This window comes from Saccostrea echinata, unplaced genomic scaffold (genome assembly GCF_033153115.1).
Source record: "Saccostrea echinata isolate AGI-Se365-2 ecotype Australia unplaced genomic scaffold, CSIRO_AGI_Sech_v1 ptg000009l, whole genome shotgun sequence".
NCBI lineage: Eukaryota > Metazoa > Mollusca > Bivalvia > Ostreida > Ostreidae > Saccostrea > Saccostrea echinata.
The window spans coordinates 27,294,483-27,307,795 of record NW_026889758.1 but is presented as its reverse complement, the minus strand read 5'-3'; positions in this window follow the sequence as shown (position 1 = coordinate 27,307,795).

Genomic DNA, 13,313 nt, shown 5'->3' with positions numbered 1-13,313 from the left:
AAAGGACCCGCAACTTTCACTTCAAAGTGCCGAGCGCTTGGCGAAGGAACAGCTGCTACATATTTTTGTCCCCCGCTTTCAGTGAAAATGGGGGATATTAATTTGGGTCTGTCTGTCCGTCCGTCCGTCCGTTTGTATTTCTGTCTGTCTGTAACACTTTCGGTTCCGCTCGATATCTCGAGAACCCTTTGAGCTTTCGCAATAACATTTTGCATAGCAACTCCCTATGGCCTAAAGAAGAACCCTATTGATTTTGAGGTCAAAAGGTCAAAGGTCAAGGTCATAAATTCATAAATTCTGTCTGTTTTAACACTTTCGTTTCCGCACGATATCTCGCGAATTCTTTGAGCTTTTGCAATGAAATTTTACATAGCAACTCCCTGTGGCCTAAGGAAGACCCCTATTGATTTTGAGGTCAAAAGGTCAAAGTTCAAGGTCGTAAATTCATAAATTCCATCTGTGTGTAACACTTTCGTTTCCGGGCGATATCTCAAGAAGATTTTGAGCTTTTGCAATGAAATTTGATACCATAACTCCCTAGGGCCTCTCTTGCCCCTCTCAAAGTGTCCCACCCCGTTTGTTTTAAAAATTTATTTATTGTATTAAAAGTCGCTTGGCACTATTCTTAGCACAGGGGCATGTGGAGATCGAGTTATTACGTATAATACAGGTTGTCGGCGGACTTTATATTATAATTACATCTATTAGAACTGTTTAGTAAAGGCTAAATTAGACAACATTTATTGTGTAAAATTTTGACAATATCAAACGTGAATATAAACATTATATGTGACTTAATGTTTGCATTTAATTTGCTGTATAATCAAGTGCCTTCGTGGTCTAGGGGTTTGTTGATCGCTTAGCAAGCGAGAGGCCCGGGTTCAATCCCCGGACGATTCTCTCTCTCTCTCTCTCTTTTTTGATTTACTAAATGATACTATTCAACATGTAAAATGAAAAAGTTATGACGTCTGGCGTGTGCAAACTCATAAAATCATTATTACAGTGTGATAAATATTCTGTATATTAAAAATTATCTTCTATACACATATTAAAGAATAAGCAATCAAATCTTTATATCCATATTGGCATTTTTTTTTTAATTTGCTTCAATATACATGTATACATTTAATAATTCTACAAATACAGGGGGCAGGTTGAACCCCCCCCCCCCCCCCGGACTGCGCATGCTCTTTTTTTCCCTAAGTGGGGGACACAAATTCTCTGAATTAGCTTGTTTATCGACTTAGGTCAGTCGCGGCCTTGATTCGAACACACGACTTTCCGATCACGGAGCGAGCGCTCTACTTAACGAATTATTACATGAGGGAACTGTTCTGCGATTGTACAAATAAGGACCTCTCTTCACTCTTGGACGACATTTTTTTTTACTGTAAGGGGATTTGCAGTAGCACTTGTGCTTCGTAACAAACTATGATAAGCAAGCCAGCCAGCCAGCTAAACAGAGGGACAGTCTCCGGCAGGTGTTGAAGCAGAACAGTACAAACACATCAAATTAAGACTGATCACCTATTTTAAGACATTATTTCTCATGTAATTATTTTCTTGTGCTTGGGTCATTAGCTGTATTTCAGGTGCATTATGGTTTTTTTTGCCAAAGATGTGTGTCGGTGATCAATATTAAATATTAGGCTTGATCTTGTTCACCTTCTTGATGTATTGATTATTGCCAATGACTTATGTCTCTGAATATTTATTGTGATGGGTTGCTCGTATATAGGTCCCTGAAATAACATGTACATATTATTGCAAATATATTAAGCACACATAATATAGGCATATTCCAGGCCATCTTTAAAATGACGTTTGAAATGTTTGCCCTCTCCCGACTTAAGGTAAAAAAAATGGGTCGGTAGGTAGGTAGGTGGGAGAATTTTCCCCAGAAATTTCAACATACTTGTTGACGGGATGAGAAAATTCATGAATAAAAAGAAAAAAAAATATCGTTTCCTAGAGATTAAAAAAAGTTTTGAATCGGGCCTTTTTAGCCAGTAGGTCGGGAGAGGTAAACAAATATTTTTTAAAGATGGCCCCAAATCAAAAAACCCAGACAGGAAATGGAGCAAAAGCGTACACATTGATTTGATTATATCCCTAGTTGTCAAACTGATCAAATTAAAAGACGATAGAAATCCATCGCAGCTCATTGCAGATGGGAGTACCTGTATCGAGTATCACAGAGTGAATGAAAGAAAAAGTGAGCAAGCTCACATACCCCACGCTCCCCCAAAACTCGACAATGCAACACGTAATGAATGGCACAGTGCATTTTAAATAAACAGTATAATTCAAAAAGGGGCATTACTCGCAAAAAACATCACATCAAAACTTCTTGCATATAAGGACATTCAAATCTTTGTACGTTACGAATTTAATGGGGCTGAAGTTTCTAGATAATAATGGAATCAAAATTTCTTGGTAATATACAAATCTATACATTATGTCTGAAATACCTACAGAGTTTCAGGAAATTCAGTGCTGGAGTTATGCTTACAACCTGTTATTTAAATTCCTCTGTGATTTCGATTTGTTAATGAGTGTAAGTCCATGTCCTACACATGACAATTTACATATTTTAAATAATTGATGGAAACAAAATTATGATGTAGTCATATGAATTTTTTTTATATACTAAACTTATGAAATTAATTAAGGCAAAGCACCAATTGGGGGGGGGGGGGGGGGGGGGCTATCCAAGATTTTGTGTGTGTGTGTGTGTGAGGGTGTGTGTGTGTGTGTGTGTGTGTGTGTTAAATCATTAATATTTTGATCTCAAAATTAATAGGGGTCTTTTAAGGTCATAAAATTTCATTACAAAAGCTGATTCCAGTGGATTTTCTTATTACCTAACTGGAAAGTTTCTTCAATAATAGGCAAAACTCTTAATACAAAAATAATGGAATCGGAAATTTCCTGGTAATATGCATATCTACACACTGTGTCCTAAATATCTGCAAAGTTTGACCTAATTCTGAGCAGCGGTTTAAGAGGAGTTGCACTGACAAACTGTTCATCTCTATATTCAATATATATGGCCAAAAATCTAAGTTGAAAAGTACTGAAATTCCCAGAAAAATGATGGAATCGGAATTTCCTGGCAATATGCACATACACACATTGTGTCCTAAATATCTGCAAAGTTTGACCAAATTCTGTGCAGCGGTTTATGACGAGTTGTGCTGACAAAAAAAAACAGGACTGACGGACTGACACACTGACTGACTGACGGACGGGTCAAAAACATTATACCCCCCGCAACTTGTTGCGTGGGGTCTAATAATTCTTGTCCTCGAGAAAGTGTGCTATATAATGTACACTGAAGATTTTCTTTTACATTGCGCTTTGCATAAAAATCTAAGACAGAAATATTTTTATATGTTTATAATTCCCAGCATTTTGATAATATTTATTTGTTTCATTGATTAATTACTACCCCTTACAAACTGCTAGATTTATAAACTCTGCCTATCAACTTAGGGAAAAAAAATCTCCAACAGCAAATATGTTTAAAAATTATATTTCAGAAATGTTATATATTATTGTTCATAAGTAAACTTTTATTTAAATATTTAAACGCATGCAGAAATTTACAAATTATATAAGGTGACTTATAGGTCCAACGGGCCGGGTGCAGATTGTTAATTTTTAAACGCTAAGCGCATGCGCAAGCGTTCATAAACAGGAAGCCATCCAGTCAACGACCCCTATCGGCATGATGTTCATCTAAACATAGCATCTCAAATATTCCGATAGGCGCATTTTCTAAAAATAGCACCGCTGTAGTGATCTAGCGCCATGCTATCATATCTTAATATATTATACATCTGTGAATTTTTTCTACATAAAAGTATGACAAATAAATCTTCTATTTTTCTAAACAGTCCCTACCGTGGAAGTTTTTGTGCCAAGTTAAGAAACAGAAAAAAAGTTTCTTTACAAGTCTATCGGTAACAAGGCAGATAAAGGACCTACTTGAGAGAGAAGGTGTGTGGGAAGCAGTAGTGAATTACAAAAGAAAATGTTCCGAAGAAAACTTTATCTCAGACATTTTAAATGCAGAAGTATGTAAAGATTTGCAGAGCAAAGGAAATTTCTTGGATAGTGAAAATAATTTGTCATTAATTTTCAATACTGATGGAATTCCACTCTATTAGTCATCAGGAATAAGTTTATGGCCAGTGTACTTGGCAATTAATGAGCTTCCTCCATCTATGCGTTTTTCGCGCAAAAACATGATATTGTGGGGTGTATGGCAGGCTCGTGGAAAGCCAGTTTTCCAAACTTCTTCCAGCCTTTCATAAAACACATGGTGCAGCTGAAAGAAAGAGGAGTTGTTTGGAATTATCATGGGCAAGAAATCTGCTCCAAAGCAATACTTTTGCTAGGAACAGTAGATCTTCAGGCAAAGGCCTACTTGGCAGAAATGACCATGTACAATGGTAGACATGGTTGCATTACATGTGAGGATGAAGGTAATTTAAGTCTAAACTTGATTGAAGAGTTTTTAATACATTCACTACAAAGTGTGATGAAATAATAAATATACAATGGAAAAGGAATTTCTTATGAAATTTATCATGTTTATTAGGCACATTTACCCTTTAATTTTTAAGTTTGCATAACTTGCAATTGACAATGGTTTTACTATTCTTTTACAAAGGAGAGGTTGTGAAACAGGGGAAAGGCCACACAAGAGTCTATCCATTCAAAAATGTGCATGAACGGACCATTCGAACAACTACAGGTAAAGTACATTAATAGAGTTCAATTTTTATTTTACACTTTTGAGAAACAAAACAAATCAATGAGTAATTTTGAAGTCATTTATTTTATTGATGGTCTTTTTGCTTAAATATCAAAATTTTCTTTACTGAATAGGTCTCCTACAAAAAGGACTATTATCTATGGAGAGCGGAAATGTGGAAATGGGTATTAAGGGTGTATCTCCTCTACTTGGATTGGATTGGTTTGAAATGGTACATGGAATGGTGCCTGATTACATGCACGGTTTGCTACTTGGAGTGACCAAAAAATTACTTTCTCTTTTGTTTTCACCGTCAAATTCTAGCAAACCATACTTTGTTGGCAAAAACATCAAAAGTACAGACAAAATTTTAAAAAATATGAAACCAACGGATCAAATTTCTCGCTTACCCAGGAAAGTTGAAAAAAATCTTCATCATTTTAAGGCTTCTGAACTACAAATGTGGCTGCTATATTACTCAATACCATCTCTAATCAACTTTCTACCTCAGGAATACTTGCAACACTTAGGACTCCTTGTAGAAGGCAGCTATCTTCTTCTATCAGACAAGATAACAGACCGAGATTTGCACAGAGCTGACTATGTCCTTGCCGAGTTTTACAGAGAATTTGCAAATTTATATGGTACAAACAATTGTACCCTTAACGTACATAATGTTGGCTGCCATTTAACAATGTATGTTCGGAAGTTTGGACCATTATGGGCATGGTCCTGTTTTCAATTTGAAGACATGAATGGCTTCATCCTGGATTCCGTTCATGGTACAGGGGATGTTTGCTTGCAAATAATGTGGATGGTTCAAGCCCAAAAACGACTTTCTGTGGATGCCTCACACATTTCTAATCCAAGTTTCAAAACTTTTGTGGAGGAAATGATGAATTCTAGTAGGAAGACAGTTACCATCAAACAAAGAGCTGGGAATTGTCTAATAGCGGGGGGGATTACAGACATTTCTGTTGAAAATCTTCGTTTAGAAAATGATATCCGTGCATTGTTGGATATTGAAGGTGATTTGGGAAGTTTATCAAAAGCACTCAGGATTGTACGTGGAGATGTGGTGTTTTACAGTGAACATTACAGCCGTATGAAAAAGAGGATTGCATTTGTTGTAACAACAGACCCTGAAGGAGCCTCTGGAATAAATCTTGCAGCAGTTCAGTTTTTCATTCTTCACCATGCAACTAAGAAATGTTTTGCAGTTGTTCACCCTCTTCATATCCACGAAGACAGTCCATATGTTCATGATGAAGTACACCATCTTATCCGAGTTGAGAAGAGAGACACACAAGAGAAAGTGATTCTTGTTGAAAACATTTGTGAAAAAGTGTTGTTTCTTAACGGAAACAAAGATTGTGCTTGCATTGCTCGATTGCCAAATTTATATGGGTTATGCTCCTAAACAAATTACTGTTTTTAAACTCTTAAGTGTTATTTAATAATAGAATATTTAGATTTATTCAAATCAACTTGCACTGTATACTATCAAGCAAAACTGTCTTTTGTGTTGTTAGTTGCTTGTTTTAAACTTTCTAAGACATAAATATTCTTTATTCAAGTATACATGGAATTTTGTCATTCTTAATTTATAAGAATTAATTGTTTCGACATCCAAAATTTTTTTTCATGACAGCTTTTGGAATCAAATATACCATTTTCATAATTGTTGTTTTGTAAGAAATGTTTTGAGCCTGAAACATTCTTTTTTCTCATAGTTTGTTTTATCTGAACTATGAAGCAATCTTATCAAGATAATCCAGAAGTGTAGAACCATTTGTTTATATTTAAATGCAAGGCTTTGACTCTGTACATATAAATATCAAAAAGTCCTGTTACCCTCTTCAAAGTCCTGTATAATCCAACTTCATTACTTTTAAGATTTTGAGGGCAATTGCAAGACTTTACTCTGGACATACTCTCATCAATAAGTCCTGGAAAGCAATGTAAAGTCCTGCATTATCCTGAGTTTATCATGTGTGAGACTTTAAGGGAATTTGTAGGACAATTTTTTCTCTAAATTTCGTTATTAAGTCCTGAAAAGCAGAAGAAAGTCCTGCAAAAACCTGCTGCTATGGCAGTGGGATTTTACAGGACATTTGGGTAATGAACATGTCCTACAAGTTCCTGTACAGTCACACTTGATGTAAGTGGGATATTCCAGGACAAATGCAGGAACATTAAGTCCTCTATTATCCCTTTGCATTAAGACATGGGAGAAGTGGGACTTGAGAAGGAAATCTCAGGACTTCCAGGGATATCCTTCAATCATTCAAAAAAGTGGGATTTGTTTTTGGAGGGGTATTCGCCCATGGTGAAATAGTCATCAAACTATTCACCGGAAGCATTCCATTTCCCTCGTTTTTTTCATCTCAAAACTATATGGGTTGTTGTATTGTGACGTATCTGGTTTGTGACGTAACAAAAGTAAAGTCGGCTTCGGTATAATAAAACACCTATTCGGACAGTAGCAAGTTTATTGTCCCTCTTGACATCCACTATTTCCCTCGGCTGCGCCTCGGGAAATAGTCGCTGTCTTGGGGGACGATAAACTTGCTATTGTCCTCATAGTCAGTAAATAGTAGCCAGTATATATATATATATATATATATATATATATATATATATATATATATATATATATATATATATATATATATATATATAAGGTGGACTTTGGCATAAAGTAGACCGCACTTATTTTGAGGCATTAAGTAGACATTTTTCATTTCTTTTATTTGAGACATTCTGATTCACACTTTCACCCAAATTTATTCTAATAGGCTTCAAAAATGAAAATTTTACCCCCTCAGCCCTAAATGTTGCTTCCTGAAAAATATACGACATTTCTGGTCTCCTTAATATTTTGTAAATACATTGGAGGTTTTAGGTGGACATGTATATATTTTATAAGGATCCCAAAGGGTTAAAGTAGACCAAGTATATATAATGCATAAAGGAGACCAGAATATATATATATATACATGATTATGTAGACCATTTTATTTTTTCTAATTATTTAAATAAAAAAATACTCATGCATAAATGTACTTCTCATACCAGTATTTATTGGTCAATTTGCATTTATCTTAAGTAAAATATTACGCACTTTAAAACCCAGTATGACGATTCTTTATTTTAACTAAAAGGAACTAATTGGGTGATGTCTATTCGTAGACAAATTTTCATGTCCTGAATCTTATGGAAATATAGTAAATGACCGATAGTAATTGTAACGTTAAGAAAATATTTCATCCACCACCAAAGAAACACATTGATTTAAAACTTCGTACTCACATGATGACTTATGGTATAGAATCATCATCTAAGCCACAATCACCTGTACATGCTAGATATGACCTCTTGAAACTATAACCTTGTACTTTTCTAAAAAAAAAATTGTATTTTAGAATTTTATATATCCAGTTTATGTCATATACTCTGAGCATAATGAACCCTAAGATAATATAATCTTTGAAAGTTATTTTATAGTGGACAAAAATTGAACTTGATGCAGGGTTGTTATACATCCCCAAGTCACAATTATCCCTTTGCCTTGATTTACATCTAGTATTATCAATAATGTGATTGCCCGCTTGGCGCAGTGGTCAGAGCATTTGCTCTAGAGTAGTGGAGTAAGGACTTGTTCCTTAAGTCATAGGTACAAATCCCACTGAAGGACGTGGAGACCGGTTCTTCCAATGAAACCAAATTCCCTTGTTGCAGTATATGCTGGGACAAGAAAAGACCTCTCACTGCTCAAAAGTACAGGTCTAAATTTGCAGCCCTCAACCAGCAAGTTGTGGTGTCTCAATACTAGTGAAAAATTCTTAAAGGATGTATAACAAATGTTCAAACAAACAGAATTATGTGTTTATCTGAATATTTATTACATTTCTAAACCCTATGGCCTTGACCTGTATTAACCTGTGCTAGGACCATACTCTGAAGTTACAAACAATTATTGGTAAGTATTTAATACTTTGATATACAGTGACTATGACCTTGTGCAAAAGACCGTTACTACTGGGTCTAGAATATTTCTGGCCACAAGCTACCTTTGTTTCAAAAGATGTCTACTCACAGAAGACACGTAGACTTCACAATTCCTGTAACTTCATTTGTTGTTGTATAAAAATGTCAATATTTCCCCATGCAAAAAAAAAGTTTGTAAAACAACCCTTTTCTTCTCATGTCTAAGATCTCTATCCTAAATACACATTTGTCACAGTCACTGTCTACTGAATTCATAAATCTAAATGTAGTTCATACAGTCTTATTTTAATTCATATTCTTGTATCTTTAACATCATTACACATATAATTTCAGTCTTCGACAAATCCCGGGAGTCCGAAGCCCGGGACCTGGTAAAATTGGAAGCGGGCATGTGGAAATTGCATACTTACATGCCCGAAGGGCATGTAAATTCTGAGGCCTAAGCCTCCGTATTATCAACTTAAATAATACCAATAACATTAAATGTACTTAAAAGTCTGATTTTTCATCTAAAGTGGAGCACCAAATAAAATATTAACGATAGTTTATTCTACCGCGATTTCCAAAGAACTCTTTTGCAAAGGAGACACAAAAAGTATACACATTGAAAACAATACGCGACTTCCAAGGAACTCTTTTGCAAAGGAGACACAAAAAGTGTACAGGTTGAAAACAATATTAATGGCTAGACAATAGATCTATAGAAATGGATTTCGGATCATTTCCTTGGCATGAAAAGGCAAATAAGAATAAAATTACTTGATAAAATTCTGGGCATGTAAATACTTGTTCGGGCTAGCGTAATAAGTGGTTAAACCTGCCCGAAGGGCATGTACTGAAAAAAAGATTTGGCGAAGACTGTAATTTTTCCATGTTTGAATAGACAATAAAAATTGGAAACCATAAATACAATGAATTAGATTTGTTATAACTGTAACAAATAATGCAAATATGTGCAAGTCATGTAAAATTTCATTTTATTTGTAAATGTGTATTACATTGGTGACATTTGTATACTGTTCAATATATGCATAAGGACTTCTATTATTATCAATCTTCACAACATTAGTTTTGTATAAAGTAATAAATAACTAGTATTTTGTACACAAACATAACATCAATAAAAATAACAATCTTTTACATATCTATAAATATACATAAGAGGAATAAAACACTATTTTGAAATAATCATTACATTTTCATTTCTTGTTAATTAAAAAAAAATGAATAGCATTATTAAACTATTACAACATGTTTTAAACCACAAATGTGTGTTCTAAAATGCATTATATACAAAGTGAGATGCATTGATTAACTGTTCATTGTAAGTTGAAATGAAGTTATTACTTATAAAAATACTTTGCATTAAAAAGCAAATCTTTACATAGTTTATTTGATGAGAATATTCCCTCGAACAATAAACCGGCAAGCTGTAATACAGACTCTGAAATACCTATACCACCTATTTCAAATAGTACAATTTGCATTTCATCCATGAGATTATTGACCTTGAAAAATTATAAATGTTTTCTTCTCTTTGAAAGGAACATGTGTGCTATGAAAAGGATATATTAAATAATGTTATTACAAGACATACAAGTAATTTTTATCTTGATAAAAAATGGTGACCTTCTCATGTCAATTAAGAGAACCATTTCACACAATTTGTGCTAGAATCTCATCTACAAGGTGTTGGCAGACAGGCTACCATACTAATACATCCCTATAAATGAGTTGCAAATATAAAAGAAGTACCTGAAAGTCATTTGGAAAAAATTTTAAAAAGCTGGCTTAAAGATGCTACATTTGTCAGCTGAAATGCATCTTTCACAATACATTCCTAGCATATAATTTTGTGCATATTATATGGTATAATGTTTTTGTTGTTGTTTACAGAGCAAAAATAAAAAGTATATCCATGTACAAATGTACAAGAGGGCAAAACTAGAAATATGTCCATAGGACATGAATGCCCCGCTGAGGGTATATTAATTTTTATTTGCTTGTTTATTGTTTAACATCCCTCTCGAGAATTTTTCACTCATATGGAGATGCCACCACTTGCCAGTGGAGAGCTGCAAATTTTGACCTATACTCGGCACTAAGGGCCATTAAGCAGTGAGGGATCTTTTTCAAGCCAGCACCTACTGTGACATGGGACCTCGGTTTATACGGTCTCCACGTCCCACAGTGGGATTCGAACCAGCGACATAAGGATCAACTCCTTACTCTGCAACTCTAGAGCTTTAACCTCTGCACCATGTGGGCATATTAGTAATGCAACACAGAAATATTTTTAGTGTATGAAATTTGATGAAAATATCTTAAAATAGTTTCTTTAACATCGAAATCGAAAAAGTTGGATATAGATGATAAATTCTCACCAAATTCTGTTAAGTGCATAAGCTCACATAAAATTATCTTTAATGGTTTCTGTAAAACTAAGCAAAATGCAAATCTAAGAAAAGTGAGGTCCAGGTCACAGGAAAGTTCAAGGTCATACATTTTTGATGCAGTTGAATAGTTCTCACTAATACGCATAAGCAAAATAAGTTTGATAAAAATATTTTGAATGGAAACCGTTTATTTAACACTGAGCTAATCACTATTTCAAGAAAAATGAAGTCAAGGTCAAATGAAATGTCAAGGTCATAAATGTTGATACAGTCGAATACCTTACATCAGTCTGTATCAGCATATGAAGTTTGACACTAATTTTAGGAAAAGTGAGGTGAAGGTCAAAGGAAAGATCAAGATCAAAAAATGTTGATGCAGTTGAATAGCTCTCATCAGTATGTATCAGCAAATGAAGTTTGATTACGCTATCCTGAATGGTTTCTTTAAAACTGAGCTAAACACTTATTTAAGATAAGTACGGTCAAGGTCAAAGGAAAGGTCAAGGTAAAAAATGTTGATTCAGTATGTATCAGCATATGAAGTTTGATTACACTATCTTGAATTGTTTCTTTAAAACTGTGCTAAACACTAATTTAAGAAAAGTGAGGTCAAAGTTAAAGGAAAGGTCAAGGTAAAAAAAATGTTGATGAAATTGAATACCTCTCATCAATATGTATCAGCATATGAAGATTGATAAAAATATCTTGAATAGTTTCTTTGAAACTTAGTTTTGAACTGAGCTAAAAGCAAAGCGGAATGGAAGGACAGACAGAAGGTTGGAAGGACGGAAGACGGACATGACAAACTCTATATGCCCCAGCCATATTCATGGCAGGGCAGAAAAATTTCTAGTGTACTGAAATTCAAAACTGCAGTAATTGATAATTTGTTTTTTGTTTTTTTTTAAAATTTTAATTCAATATCAAAAAACATATACAAACTTTTTTGATAATTTATTCTATTCAAAGCAATAAGAAATGCATCTGTCTGCACTGCTTAAAATTGATAAGAAGGTTATGACATAACTAAAATAATGACTATGTCCACATTAAATTTAAAATATAATGAGTGACAATTCACTTCACCTTTTCTTTGGCTTTCATTCCATTGACTTTTCTTTCTTTAAAAAATTGTGCTTGTGTAGTACTCCATAAAGGAAAGTTTATGGCACTCAATGAACTCTCTCATCCCTTCCTTTACTGTTCAAGAAAAAAAAATGCATACCACAAGCATAGTTTAAACATGTAACTAGACTTTATGATATTTTCATACATAATGTCACCAACTTTATAAAGAATTGTGAATGCATTTCAAAGGTGAGCACATGTGAATTGAATTAAAAGTACCAGTATTGCGAGTATCTCGCAGTTATCTAACTTACAACCGCTCTTTAGCATGGGAGTCGAGGAAGCTCTAAATCTCACAAGATTTCTGGGGCATAACATTACAGTGGTGACAATGGAATGATTCAAACAATCATTATGCCCAAACTACAATGTATTGCCAAGAGTTGAACTCCAAATAGTAGATTGTCAAATAAGGAAAGTTAAGAGTATTTTATCAACTTTCAAAAGTAACGATTTTCATTTAGAATTTAATAAGAAAAGTCCGCTTAGTAAAAAGTATCGTAAAAAATGTAACATATAGGACTAGCTCCTCTCAAAAATTTATTAGGCTGGTTCAGCGCATGTTTAGCAAGACATTTCTCTAGGATTTCTTTCTTATCAGTCCTTATAAATTTCACAATGATCGATCATGCATTACTTTCAATAGTACACTGTCCCCATCCAACAGACGTTTCCTACCTCTGTGAAAGAGTTCCGCTAATTTCAGTAATCGCGATATCAAGTATTGTTGTTTATCCTTAAATGTATGTCAATAAAAAAATTATTTCGAACAGATCAATGCTTAAATTTTGAGATTATCACCCTAGGTATGCTTTTTTGTTTTTTGTATATATGAGAGATTTGTTTATTGACAGCTGCTTTTTCATTAAAAGTGGAACTCAAAAATTAACTTATCTTGTCATTGGTCATTTGCAAAATTATTTGTAAAAAACACTGATTGTACACACAAGTACTCTGAAGTTGACATTAAAAAGATTCTTGAGTTTCTGATTGACAATATCTATGTGGTTTTT